This window comes from Zea mays, chromosome 7 (assembly GCF_902167145.1).
Source record: "Zea mays cultivar B73 chromosome 7, Zm-B73-REFERENCE-NAM-5.0, whole genome shotgun sequence".
NCBI lineage: Eukaryota > Viridiplantae > Streptophyta > Magnoliopsida > Poales > Poaceae > Zea > Zea mays.
The window spans coordinates 17,449,213-17,464,787 of record NC_050102.1 but is presented as its reverse complement, the minus strand read 5'-3'; positions in this window follow the sequence as shown (position 1 = coordinate 17,464,787).

Genomic DNA, 15,575 nt, shown 5'->3' with positions numbered 1-15,575 from the left:
CACTTTCCTCATCCTCTTTTGCTTGTCCCCGCTCCGATACGGCTTGTGGGAAGAAGATTTTTCCTTCTTCTCTTTGTGGTGAGAAGAAGATTTCTTCTCCTTCCCCTTGTTGGAGGAGTTCTTCTTCTTCTCCCTCCTTTTGGTGCGAGACTCTTCCGATGAAGTGCTCCCGTGGCTTGTAGTGGGCTTTTCGCCGGTCTCCATCTCCTTCTTGGCGTGATCTCCCGACATCACTTCGAGCGGTTAGGCTCTAATGAAGCACCGGGCTCCGATACCAATTGAAAGTCGCCTAGAGGGGGGGTGAATAGGGCGAAACTGAAATTTACAAATATAAACACAACTACAAGCCGGGTTAGCGTTAGAAATATAAAACGAGTCCGCGAGAGAGGGTGCAAAACAAATCGCAAGCAAATAAAGAGTGTGACACGCGGATTTGTTTTACCGAGGTTCGGTTCTTGCAAACCTACTCCCCGTTGAGGAGGCCACAAAGGCCGGGTCTCTTTCAACCCTTCCCTCTCTCAAACGATCCCACGGATCGAGTGAGCTTTCTCTTCTCAATCACTTGGAACACAAAGTTCCCACAAGGACCACCACAAGATTGGTGTCTCTTGCCTCAATTACAAGTGAGTTTGATTGCAAAGAAAGGATCAAGAAAGAAGAAAGCAATCCAAGCGCAAGAGCTTGAAAGAACACAAGCAAATCACTCTCTCTAGTCACTATGGCGTTGTGTGGAATTTGGAGAGGATTTGATCTCTTTGGTGTGTCTAGAATTAAATGCTAGAGCTCTTGTAGTAGTTGGGAAGTGGAAAACTTGGATACCATGAATGGTGGGGTGGTTGGGGTATTTATAGCCCCAACCACCAAAAGTGGCCGTTGGGAGGCTGTCTGTTCGATGGCACACCGGACAGTCCGGTGCACACCGGACAGTCCGGTGCCCCCTGCCACGTCATCACTGCCGTTGGATTCTGACCGTTGGAGCTTCTGACTTGTGGGCCCGCCTAGGTGTCCGGTGCACACCGGACAGGTACTGTTGGCTGTCCGGTGTGCCAGTATGGGCACGCCTGACTTCTGCGCGCGCTGCGCGCGCAATTAATGCACCGCAGGTAGCCGTTGGCGCGGAGATAGCCGTTGCTCTGGAGTCGCACCGGACAGTCCGGTGCACACCGGACAGTCCGGTGAACCGTTGGCGTTTCCCGAAGCTGGCGAGTTCCTGAGGCCGCTCCTCCTTGGCGCACCGGACACTGTCCGGTGTACACCGGACAGTCCGGTGAATTATAGCGCGAGTGCCTCTGGAAATTCCCGAAGGTGGCGAGTTTGAGTTGGAGTCCTCTGGTGCACCGGACACTGTCCGGTGGCACACCGGACAGTCCGGTGCGCCAGACTAGAGGTGCCTTCGGTTGGCCCTTTGCTCCTTTATTGAATCCAACATTTGATCTTTTTATTGGCTAAGTGTGAACCTGTTACACCTGTATGACTTATACACTAGAGCAAACTGGTTAGTCCAATTATTTGTGTTGGGCAATTCAACCACCAAAATTAATTAGGGACTAGGTGTAAGCCTAATTCCCTTTCACAACCCAATTAAATAATTGATCACAATTAATAATAAATCACACAATGCAATGCAAATGACATATTAAATTTAATTTTTTATATGTTACTCATGTGAGGGTCCGAGCCGCTCATGACTCTAAGCACGACTGATATACCAGTTTTGCACTTTACAGAGGTTGCACATATTTACCTACAAGTCGTGATCCCTTATTTGTCTCGGACTGCGCAAACGCTTAAACACTACCAAGGTGAGTTGGCAAGGGCTCACTACGAGGACTTTACAAAGTTCCATTAGCATGAGAAAATCCGCCACGGTTTCAGGATGAAGGAAGCATATTGAAAGGGAAATAGGGTTTAACCTTTTCCTAAATGATTTTGGTGGTTGAATGCCCATCACAAATAATTGGACTAACTAGTTTGCTCTAGATTACATATTCTACAGGTGCCAAAGGTTCAACACAAACCAATAAAAAGATCAAAGTTAGGGTTCAAAAGAAAGGAGCAAAAGAAACCGAAGAGAACCCTAATCTGGCGCACCGGACTATCTGTTGTGCCACCGGACAGTGTCCGATGCCCAGGGCCGTACGGCTTCGAACTTGCCACCTTCGGGTTTCAGAAGAGCCACTCCGCTATAATTCACTAGACTATCCGGTGTGCCACCGGACTGTCTGGTGCATCAGCGGAGCAACGACTCCAGCGCAACGGTCGACTGCAACGGACACCTGCAAAATGCTACAATGCGCGAACAGTTCGCGCAAAGTCAGAGCAGCCGCCAGAAGGCGCACCGGACAGTGAACAATACCTGTCCGGTGCGGCACCGGACTGTCCGGTGCCACATGAAGACAAAGCTCCAACGGTCGAAACCGTCAGAACCCTAACGGTTGGGTGACGTGGCTCGCGCACCGACTGTCCGGTGCACCCATCGACAACAGCTTGCCCCAACGGTTGAATTGGTGGTTGGGAGCTATAAATACCCCCAACCATCTCCACTCCAACCATCCAAGCATTCACTACCCTTCATTCAATACAAGAGCAAAATACAACACTCCAAGACACAAATCAAAGCCTCCGATCCAATCAAAGTCCATAATTCAACTCTAGTATTTTAGGACTTGTGAGAAGATCATCTTGTGTTCTTTGTTGCTCTTGTTGCTTGGTTGGCTTTCTTCTTTCTCTCATTCTTACTCTCAAAGCCTTGTAATCGAAGCAAGAGACACCAATTGTGTGGTGGTCCTTGCGGGGTCTAAGTGACCCGGGAAATCAAGGAAGAAAGCTCACTCGGTCTAAGTGACCGTTTGAGAGAGGGAAATGGTTGAAAGAGACCCGGTCTTTGTGACCACCTCAACGGGAACTAGGTTCATTAGAACCGAACCTCGGTAAAACAAATCACCGTGTCATCTGCTTTTATTTCTTGGTTGATTTGTTTTCCCCTGTCTCCCGGACTTAACTTTTATTCTAACGCTAACCCCGGCTTGTAGTGTGTTTAAAGTTGTAAATTTTAGTTTCCTCCTATCCATCCCCCTCTAGGAGACTTTCACATATGCCTTTTCCATGGCCTGTAACCCCATTACAATAATACAACCAGCACTATACTCTGCACCGACGCCTCCCCGCTTGCCCCTTTCAATAAAGGATTATCCCACACTAGCTTCCCAACTAATTGGCCAAGTTGCCATATCATCCTTGTGGTTGCACTGTTGTCTCGGGTGGTTGCTCCATGTTCCAATTAATAAAATGATCTTATCATGAATAATAATAAAGCCAACAATAATAGATCATAATGGAACATGAGCATAAATCATAAGTAACATTGACCCAAAAACCAAGTAGAGCACTAGCAAGACTACCCTATAATTCATTTGTTTGCAAGGTGTAGGGTAAACAAAACTATGTCACCTATTAGGTCCCATCAGCTTAACGTAATTGCGCCAAGGTGATTAACATAACATTATTAGTTCAAAGAGAGTGATCAAGGACACAACTTGCCTTTTTACTTTCAACTACAGGTACTTCTCCAATTTAGTCTTCAGGTTCCTCGTCACCTCGCTTCTACTCGTAGCAATACATACAAATAAATAAATAATGGATATGGTAACATTACACCAAACATGGACACAAACAACACAATAATAATCTATGTGTCGCTACGAAAACCGTAGGTTTGAGAACCACTAAAATCAGAGTTAAAACGAGTGAGTTATGAATTTTCTAAGGTTTCTAGATTTGTTTTCTTACTAAAAATTATTTTGAGGGATTTTCCCAAATTTTATAATTTAGTTTATTTATTTTAACGTGACCAGGGACGGTGGCCACAAATTTCAAGAAGCTCGCGGTGAAAATCATAAATAACAAGACTAATATGTAAGGGCCTTTGTATTAGGGTGGACTGCGAGTGAATAAATAGAATCTTCATGATCTCTTTAGCAACATTACCCTGGCTGACCAGCGTAGAGCGCCCTGGGCTGACCATCAACTGATCCGCGGCCTAGATCAAAGGGACGAAGGGGTACGCGGGCGGTATAATCCTAATTGTTTTCCCACACATCAACAGCCGAGGGCTATCTGCCCCTACCCCGATGGCGGAGCGTGGCGCCGCCGCCCACTCGACGGCAAGCACACCGGTGTGAGGGGCAATCCTTGACCCTAGAGCTCCATAACCCAAATTGAAAGGTGCTACGCGCTGCTTGACTCAAGGCGAAACATATGGGAGGCTCCTTACCACATATTACAACGACGAGAGGCCCGACCACGGGAACAACGACTCAGTGGGGGAATCCTTGCTCCGTGTCAGCAATGCACCATCGCTGGGCCTCGACACAGCCACCAGCACGGACCCGGTCTCGCCTCTGCGTCTGGTGGGCCGCAGAGCCAAAAGGCCGAACACTCTGTATTCGGGTCCGGAGTGGACCGTGTAAGAGAAGGGGTATTAAAGCTTACCCAGGAAGTCTGTAAGGCATATGGAAAAATTGATGTCGAACTCCAGTTAAACCCTTCTTCCTCGCCTATCTCCTTCTTCCTCAAGTAGTTCGTCTCCCGATCTAGAGTAGGCTGCTAACAAGTGGTATCAGACTATCGATCTTGGTCCTGGAGGTTCCTCCTTACTTCACTCGTGCTGCAAAAATGGCGGGCGCATCCGATCCCAGCCTTGCGGCGGCTCTGACTGCATAATCCAAGCAAATAGAGGCCCAATCGAAGAACATCTCCAACCAATCCAAACTGCTGCAGCAGTTGTGTGATCGATTGGAGACCCAAGACGCAAGGTGGCGTACTCTGGAGAAGTCCGTGGTTGCCAACTCCGACGAAATTGCTGCGATCCAGACACAGCTCGCAAATCGTGATTCCGCCCCGCCGGAGACGTCAGGTGCTCTCGGGTGGGCTCCCATCGAAGAGTTCGCAGCGGATGCCATGACCCGGGTGGCCGCGCTCGAGAATGTCACCTCCGTCTTCGATTCCTGGCGGCCGCACGTCGAGGCGACAGTGGATGGCGTGAAGGACTCCGTCGAGGCCGTCCGCGCGGAGCTGTCCAAGGTGTCCCGATTCCTCGAACGAGGGGCCATCCACGACTCGGCGGATCCGCGCGGCATCCTCGGGCCTCATCAGTCGGCGGCGGAGCGCGTACCTGCTGCCGCGTGGAGCGCCGACGGCCCAATCGGGCACCGCCTCGACACTCAACCACGGGAGACGGGTTTTGGGGGTTTTTACTCCCATCACCCCCTCCCGGCAATGGGTATGCATTCAAATCCTCCTGTGGAGCCTTCCTTTGCATCAGATTTTCATCCTGGGGTTGCTTCGGGCACTGATTACCATCCTCCTCACGCACCGTTCGGGGGTCGAGCATACGGTGCTCAGTTCACAAATTACTTAGGACAGTTGCCCAAGCTGAATTTTCCCGAGTTCGATGGTTCCAACCCAAAGCTATGGCAATCACGCTGTGAATCATATTTCCGTATGTATTTTGTGGATCCATCCGTCTGGATTCAAGTGACCACCATGAGTTTTACCGGTCCTGCGGCCCGATGGTTGCAGTCGATCGAACACCGTCTACCCCACATCACTTGGCACGAGTTCGGACTATTGATCCGAGAGCGATTTGGGAAAAACCAGCATGAATTCCTTCTTAGGCAGCTCCTTCATATTCGACAACATTCCAGCGTCTCTGATTATGTTGAACAGTTTGCACAACTAGTTGACCAATTGAATGCTTATCAACCCAATGCCGACCCACTTTACTATACCACCAAGTTTGTCGATGGGTTGCGTGATGATGTTAAATCTGTTGTATTACTGCAACGTCCCAGAGATCTCGATACTGCCTACGTTCTTGCTCAGTTGCAGGAGGAGGTGCGCGAGGGTACCAGACATCGTGAGGGCAAGTTCACTCCACGGGGATTCAGCAAACCGGCGTCCTCACTGATGGGAATGCCACCAGACAGTCAGGCTACTTCCTCACTCAAGCGGGATCAACCCATTGCTGCACTTCCGCCTCGACCAATTCAGTCTGAAGACAAATTGGCCACTTTGTATGCATATCGAAAAGCCAAGGGCCTCTGTTACAAGTGTGGACTCCAATATGCCCGTGGTCACAAGTGTCCTGATACTGTGCAGTTACACCTAGTTGAAGAATTGTGGCAATCACTTCAGTTGTCTGATGATGAAGAACCTGTTACTGATACTACAACTGAAGAGGTGCATCTGTTGTCTATCTCCCAGGCTGCTGTTCATAGTGCAGATGCTCCAAAGACCATGCATTTTCTGGGCCACATTGGAGGGATGGATATGCTCGTGTTGTTGGACTCTGGCAGTTCTTCATCTTTCATCAGTCACAGAGTTGCTTCTCATCTGCCTAATTGGACTCAACTTCCTGCTGCTCTTATAGTACAGATGGCCAATGGCTCCAGGTTGTCCTGTGAACATGAACTGGCCAATGTCACATGGTATCTTAATGAGTATGCTTTTTCATCAACCCTAAAGATCCTCCATCTCACTCATTATGACCTGGTCTTAGGCATGGACTGGTTGAGTTCCTACAGCCCTATGTGGGTCCACTGGGATGATAAGTGGCTGATTCTACCCTACCACAGTTCTTCAATCAAGTTGTGTGGTATGGGGGTCAATGACCTGCAGTGTACCGCTATGGAGGTCTCTTCCTTAGATATTCTCACTGACAAGGATCAAGCCATTGTCCATCAGTTACCAGAGGAATTACAGCAGCTGCTAACTCAGTATGCTGATATATTTGAAATACCCCAAGGTCTGCCTCCTCCACGCGACTGCGACCATCGTATTCCCTTGGTGCCCGGTGCACGACCAATACAACTCAGGCCGTATCGTTATGCACCAGCCCTGAAATCAAAAATTGAGAAACAAGTCACTGACATGCTACAGACTGGGATTATTCAGAACAACAACAGTGAATTTTCATCCCCTGTTATTTTAGTCAAGAAAAAAGACAACACATACCGTTTAAGGAACAAAGCCAGGTGCATCTCATACATGCGCCAAGAAGACAACATATACAATAACAGAGTGTATAGAGATAAATGTCATAAAATATCAGAGTATTTATTACATAGCGGAAGACTTAATACAAAATAAAAGAATTAAACATAAAACGAACTAAGGATCGTCGGCGCCAATGTCAACTGAGAAACGCCACCTAGATCAGATCAAACTCCTCGCCTTGTGGCTCCTCCTGAACCACCTGTTCTTCTCCTGTGGGGGGTGTGAGACAGCAAGAGTGAGCTCACATACGTTCATCGCTCAACAAGTCGTGGGGAATAATGTGGCATGAACTCACCAAAGGTGGGAGTTCATGAAGTGTAAGGCTGATCAATGATATAAGGCTGAAGCTGAGCATTGCTTTTATAAGTTGGTCAAAATTTTATTAGCAGTTACTAAGTGTAAGTAAATACCAACCCATAGTAATAATAAATAAAAGTAATAGTAAAATAATCCCAGATGCAATGAAATGACAGGTTAAGTTTAAGTTCCATAATTTAATCATGTGAGTGTCCGAGCCGCTCATGACCGTGAGCACGGCTAGTATACCAGTTTTACACTCTGCAGAGGTTGCGCATCTTTACCCACAAGTCGTGTTACCCATTTGCCACAGAGTTGATCAGACTCCATACACCTCTACCAAGGAAGCGAGGCAGGGTACCACTACGAGGCCTTTACAAAGTTCCACTAGCTTCAGACTACCCGCTACAGTTTATAGGAAGCTCCAGTGCAGGGTTCTTGTCTGACCGCCATCGCAGCAAAATCAACCCAAGGACCTCCCTACACTGACCACTCCCCTACTGCCCTTGCCCCTTTCGGGTAAGGCAACCCTCCACTAGCTTTCCTAGTTAATCAGCCAAGGGCGTCCCATTATACCCTTGTGGTAGCACTGTTTTCCCGGGTGGTTCTCCATGTTCCCATTAACATAATGATCTTATCATGAATAATAATAATAAACAGATAATAAAAAGTATAACAATGAGTGATGAATATCTTTATACCCAAAGCCACATAAAGCAATAGCATATACTACCCAAAAAGTTTGTAGTAAAACCAGTGGTGAAACAAGGTATAAAGATAGTCAAAATCTAGGGTATCCTATTGGGTCCCATCAAAATTAACCTATGCAGATCATTATGATTAATAAGAACATGAATGGGTAAAAGAAGTGATCAAGGGCACAACTTGCCTTCAATGAGCTCCTGCTCAGCTATCTCTACTTGCTGAACCTCAGATTCCACAGTGGCTTGCTCGTCTACTCGCATCAACACAATATATACATAGCATAGCATAAATTAACATCACATCAAACATGCAAATGAAATATACAGTAATAAACTAGACATTAAAATATGATCATAGGAACTGGAATTAATAATTTTGGAGTTATATATTTTAAGTTATGAAATTCCAAAGATTTTATGCATTTAATATAGGGTTAAGTGAGAAATAAATTTTAATGTGTATTTCATGTAAAAACAGTGGTACTATTTGATAGATAATAAAATTACAAAATTATAGGAACTGGAATGGGTCAATTTGGAGTTCATATGCATTTTCTATGAATTAAACAAGTTTCTAGATTTATTTTTGTATTAAAAATCGATTTCTAATATTAATTTCCTATTTTCAGCTCTCTCTGGATTGGGCGCTATTTTCTGTAAAACACAGGGGCGCCAATGTAAAAACCCCGAGGCACAGAGAACAGTGCCCCGGGACGGCGGGTTGTTTTAAGGATCTTAGAGGGGCTCTTTAGTAAACATGCTATCACGAAGGGGTACGCTGCACTACGGGCCGTTGGATTCAAATCGGAAGGCCGAGATTAGATCGCGTTTTAAATGAAAGGGGTTTGTAACCGTGATCCTCGGATCTTAGATCAACGGCCAGCACACCCCACAACACCTAACCCTCGGTTTCGAGATCTGCGGCTACGATTCACTAGAACGAAAGGGTATGGGTGGTTCTAATCTCCACCGCTCGCTGGCAATCCGACGGCGCGCGTACACTCTTCCACCTCCGACGACCAGGGGAGGTGGAGCAGAGGCCCGCGGCGGCTCTCCACCAGCGCGCGGCGATTCCGGCTAACCTGACCTCCATCACCAAATTCCTTCGTTCCTCGCCCAATCGACGATGTTACGAACTCACTCTCCCTACCAATTTCTACTGTCGTCGAGCACAGGGCTCTGTCCACGGCGCGCAATGCCACCCGCGGCGGAAACACCAAATTCCCCGAGGTGCGATGATCCCCAAACCTCGCCCTTAACGCACTACGCTACACAGGTGATTGGTTAAGGTCTAGGGCCACATACCAGCAATGGGGCGCGGTGAATCGACCCACAACACGCCGGCCACGGAGCAACTCAGACGAACCCCGCGACGGTGGATCCGCCGAGCTCCAATTCGCGAGTAGCTCGTCCTACCCGTTCGTAGAAACTCTGAAGAAGTGGGATAGAAGGAGGGGTGAATGACGCCCAGCTTATAGCATTTCCCCCAGGTGCGGGCGGCCCTCAACGGCACCGAGGTCCGCGGAGGCGGTTGTATACGGCGCTGATTTGGGGGAGATGAAGCTGGCGGTGCGGGGACGTGCAGGGGCAGATGCGGGCACGGCCCAGGTATTACGGCCAGAGGCACGCCGCACACTCCACAATTTCAACGGCTGGTGAGAATTTCCTCCGGTTGACTCGGGCGTCGCTGGGAGCAGGGGAAGCGGGCGGTAGTTGAGGAGGACGAAGGGGATGCTGACACCAGGGCCCGGGAGTCAGCGGCTTCAGATGCACAAGCACAGGCGACGGGAGGCCTGCCCAGGGGGGACCCACGCGTCAGAGTGACACCGGCGTAGCGAGCGCGGCGGAAGACTGGGTGGTGGGCCCCACGCGGCAGCCAAATGCGCGTGGAGACAGTAATGGGCTGGCCCGACCAAAATGAGGGGAGAAGCCTTAGTGGGCTGGATAGATTTGGCCCAAGCACACGGCTGTTCATCCTTTTATATATATATATATATATTTTCTTTCCCTTTTCTCCTTAATTCCTTTGATTCTAAATTTTGAACTCAACTTTAGTGCAAATTTTAAATTCATTTTAGTTATGCACTTGGGTCATACCAACAGAGGGTGTAGTTATTTAATTATAATATTATTTTATATTGGATATTATTTCCTTCTTTCCTCCATTTCATGGTTTTGTTTTCAAGTTGGGGGCTAAATTCTATGGATTTATTAATATATGCCTAATGGCACATTTATTTTACTATTCTCATATTCTCAATCAAGTAAAACTCAGCATGATGCATAATTTCGTGGCATGACTTTTATTAATTATTTGTTTTTAAATGTGATGTTCACATGCGATGGTATGCAAATACAACACACATATAAATAAAGGGAAACAATTTTCTCCCTTTATTCTTCCTTACAATTTTGGGTATTACAAATCCTACCCCCCTTAAAAATAATCTCGTCCTCGAGATTTAGGAAGGACTAGGGAAAAGATGGGGAAAATCTATACGTAGCTCTTCTTCTCTTTCCCAAGTAGCTTCATCTTCACTATGGTGACTCCATTGTACTTTGCACATCTTTATCACCTTATTTCTTGTAACTCGAGTCAAAGTGTCTAGAATCTTGATAGGGTACTCAGCATAAGTCAGGTCATCTTGAACACTAAGGTCTTCCATTGGTAGCTGCTCCTCAGGTACCCTGAGGCACTTCTTCCGCTGAGATACATGGAATACATCATGTACATCTGACAGATGATCGGGTAACTCCAGTTGATATGCAACCTCTCCCACTCGTTTTAAGATCAAGTAAGGTCCAATGAAGCGAGGGGACATCTTGCCCTTATCTTTGAATCTCTTCATTCCCCGGAGTGGTGACACCTTCAAATAGACATAATCACCCTCCTTAAACTCCTGTGGTCTTCCTCTATTATCAGCGTAGCTCCTTTGCCTGGTTTGAGCTACCCTCAAATTCTCCTGAATTATACGGACTTGTTATTCTGCCTCTTGAATAAGTTCAGGTCCAAAGAACTGTCTTCCTCTAGTCTTATCCCAATATAGAGGAGTCCTGCATTTCCTGCCATACAGAGCCTCAAATGGTGACATCTTCAAACTGGCCTGGTAGCTATTATTATAAGAGAACTCAGCATAGGGTAAGCTCTTCTCCCAACTTCCACCATGCTTGAGAGCACATGCTCTTAACATATCTTCCAGCACTTGATTAGTTCTCTCTGTCTGTCCATCAGTCTAGGGATGGTAGGCTGAACTAAAATTCAACTTTGTATCCAAACTCTCATGCAACTTCTTCCAAAATCGAGAAGTAAACTGTGATCCTCGATCAGACACGATCTTCTTAGGTACTCCATGTAGACAAACTATCCGAGTCATATACAATTCTGCTAGCTTGGCTCCCGTATAATTAGTCCTCACCGGTATAAAATGAGCCACTTTTGTCAATCTGTCCACAATTACCCAAATAGAGTCAAATCCTGCTGGGGTGCGGGGTAGTCCAACAATGAAATCCATACCAATTTCTTCCCATTTCCACTCGGGTATCTTCAATGGGTGCAATAGTCCAGCGGTCTCTGGTGTTCAGCCTTAACTCTTTGACATGCATCACACATAGCCACATGTGCAGCCGCATCTCTCTTCAATCCATACCACTAGTATTTCTGCTTCAAATCGTGATACATCTTGGTACTACCAGGATGAATAGAATAATCCAAGTCACGGGCTTCCTTTAAAATAGTCTCACAAAGGCTTTCAATCTTATGGACTCATATCCGATCCTTGAACCACACAGTGCCTTGTTCATCTTCCATGAATTCCGGAACTCGACCTTCCGTAATCAGATCCTTAATCTCTTGAATTTTAGCATCTCCAACCTGACCTTTACGAATCTCTTGCTCCAAGGTAGGTTCCAACTCAATGGTAACTCCTTCAGTGTGAGTAACAATTCTCAGGTTGAGCCTCTCAAAATCTTTTGCTAATTCATCGGGTAGCTGGACAACAAAAGCGGAGTGAACATGCTCCTTCCGACTCAAGGCATCTGCAACCAAATTTGCCTTGCCTAGGTGATAGTGAATCTCCAAATCATAATCCTTAATAAGCTCCAACCAACGACGTTGTCTAAGGTTGAGATCCTTCTGAGTGAATATATACTTCAAACTCTTATGATCCGTGTACACTTGACACTTGGTTCCCATAATGTAGTGTCTCCAAATTTTAAGTGTGTGCACAACCGCTGCCAGCTCTAAATCATGAGTGGGGTATTTCAATTCATGCTTCCGCAACTGACGAGATGCATAGGCAATCACATGACCTTCTTGCATAAGCACACATCCAAGTCCTTGGCCACATGCATCACAATAAATGTCAAATCCCTTCTGCAGATCTGGCATAATCAATACTGGAGGTGACATCAATCTCTCCTTCAACTGATCAAAGCTCTCTTGACATTTCTCATCCCACTTAAATTCTTTTCCTTTCTCCAAAAGTGATGTCATAGGCTTGGCAATCTTAGAGAATCCTTCAATAAATCTCCGATAGTAGCCTGCTAATCCCAAGAAACTCCGAATCTCAGTAACTGTAGTGGGCACTCTCCACCCCATTATCTCCTTCACTTTAGCAGGATCCACTGCTATTCCTCCATTAGAAATAATATGACCAAGGAATGGCACCTTGTCAATCCAAAACTCGCATTTGTTGTACTTGGCGTAGAGTTGATTATCTCGTAACTTCTGTAGCACCAATCTCAGATGTTCCTCGATCACTTTCACTCTTGGAATAAATAAGAATATCGTCGATGAACACTACGACGAATCTGTCCAAATACTCCATAAACACCTTATTCATCAAATCCATAAAATAAGCTGGTACATTAGCTAATCCAAACGACATAACAGAGAACTCATATAATCCATATCGAGTCGAGAAAGCTGTCTTGGGGATATCCGATGGCCTAATCTTCATTTGATGATAACCTGATCAGAGATCAATCTTCGAGAATGCCCTTGCACCTCTCATCTGATTAAATAAATCTTCAATGCGGGGTAATGGATACTTGTTCTTCACAGTAACATCATTAAGGGATCTATAATCCACGCACATCCCTTGCGATCCATCTTTCTTCTGTACGAATTGAACTAGCGCTCCACAAGGTGAAGAATTCGAACGAATGTACCCAACATCTTGTAAACCTGTTAACTGCTTCTTAAGTTCCTTTAGTTCTTCTACGGACATCCTATATGGCCGTTTAGAAATGGGGGCAGTTCCAGGTAGGAGATCAATAACAAACTCAACTTCCCGATCTGGTGGCATTCCTGGTAACTCCTCTGGAAAGACATCCGGAAAATCTCTAACCACCCGGATGGTGTCACCAACGAACTTCCCATCTACTAAGAATGCCGCTAGTCAAGTGGCGGTAGTTACTGCAATTCCAACTTCAAATCTTTCTCCTTTGGAACTGGTGAGTTCTATGGTTCCTTTAGCACAGTGCATAAACTGCCTTTGCCTTTCTTAACCATGACATACCAAGGATTACGTCTATAGTGCTCTCTTCTAACACTATAGGGGTAGCCCATCTGGGTTGGAAACATAGGGTAAGAAAGGAAGAATTGTAGACGAGGCGAGTAATTACGAATCATGTTACTTTGGGGGATTTATTAGCTAAGCAGTTTAATGTTTTATCTACCATAGCTAATTCAATACCTTATAGTGGTACATGCTAAGATGCCCAACTATAATGTTTCAATCAATCAAAGAAGCAAATCAAGCATTTATCATCAGAACAATCAAACAACATTTTTAAATATAGAAAATAGTTTTGTTTTGGTCTTAGGCCTCCTATCTCTTAAAAATGTCATAGGGGTAGGGATTCCAAGGTGTGAAATCCATCTTGTCTCAGAATAGAAAAGATAAGAATGATTAGAGTAGAACAGTAGAAGGTGAGACAGGATCAAGATAAGTGTAGAAAGAATCAGAGTAAGGTAAGTATAGAATGAATCAGAATAAGATAAGTAGGTCCATTTCTATCTAGGTTTCGTCCTACAGTCAACATTTCCTCTGATACCACTTCTGTCACACCCGGCTTTAAGGAACAAAGCCAGGTGCATCTCATACATGCGCCAAGAAGACAACATATACAATAACAGAGTGTATAGAGATAAATGTCATAAAATATCAGAGTATTTATTACATAGCGGAAGACTTAATACAAAATAAAAGAATTAAACATAAAACGAACTAAGGATCGTCGGCGCCAATGTCAACTGAGAAACGCCACCTAGATCAGATCAAACTCCTCGCCTTGTGGCTCCTCCTGAACCACCTGTTCTTCTCCTGTGGGGGGTGTGAGACAGCAAGAGTGAGCTCACATACGTTCATCGCTCAACAAGTCGTGGGGAATAATGTGGCATGAACTCACCAAAGGTGGGAGTTCATGAAGTGTAAGGCTGATCAATGATATAAGGCTGAAGCTGAGCATTGCTTTTATAAGTTGGTCAAAATTTTATTAGCAGTTACTAAGTGTAAGTAAATACCAACCCATAGTAATAATAAATAAAAGTAATAGTAAAATAATCCCAGATGCAATGAAATGACAGGTTAAGTTTAAGTTCCATAATTTAATCATGTGAGTGTCCGAGCCGCTCATGACCGTGAGCACGGCTAGTATACCAGTTTTACACTCTGCAGAGGTTGCGCATCTTTACCCACAAGTCGTGTTACCCATTTGCCACAGAGTTGATCAGACTCCATACACCTCTACCAAGGAAGCGAGGCAGGGTACCACTACGAGGCCTTTACAAAGTTCCACTAGCTTCAGACTACCCGCTACAGTTTATAGGAAGCTCCAGTGCAGGGTTCTTGTCTGACCGCCATCGCAGCAAAATCAACCCAAGGACCTCCCTACACTGACCACTCCCCTACTGCCCTTGCCCCTTTCGGGTAAGGCAACCCTCCACTAGCTTTCCTAGTTAATCAGCCAAGGGCGTCCCATTATACCCTTGTGGTAGCACTGTTTTCCCGGGTGGTTCTCCATGTTCCCATTAACATAATGATCTTATCATGAATAATAATAATAAACAGATAATAAAAAGTATAACAATGAGTGATGAATATCTTTATACCCAAAGCCACATAAAGCAATAGCATATACTACCCAAAAAGTTTGTAGTAAAACCAGTGGTGAAACAAGGTATAAAGATAGTCAAAATCTAGGGTATCCTATTGGGTCCCATCAAAATTAACCTATGCAGATCATTATGATTAATAAGAACATGAATGGGTAAAAGAAGTGATCAAGGGCACAACTTGCCTTCAATGAGCTCCTGCTCAGCTATCTCTACTTGCTGAACCTCAGATTCCACAGTGGCTTGCTCGTCTACTCGCATCAACACAATATATACATAGCATAGCATAAATTAACATCACATCAAACATGCAAATGAAATATACAGTAATAAACTAGACATTAAAATATGATCATAGGAACTGGAATTAATAATTTTGGAGTTATATATTTTAAGTTATG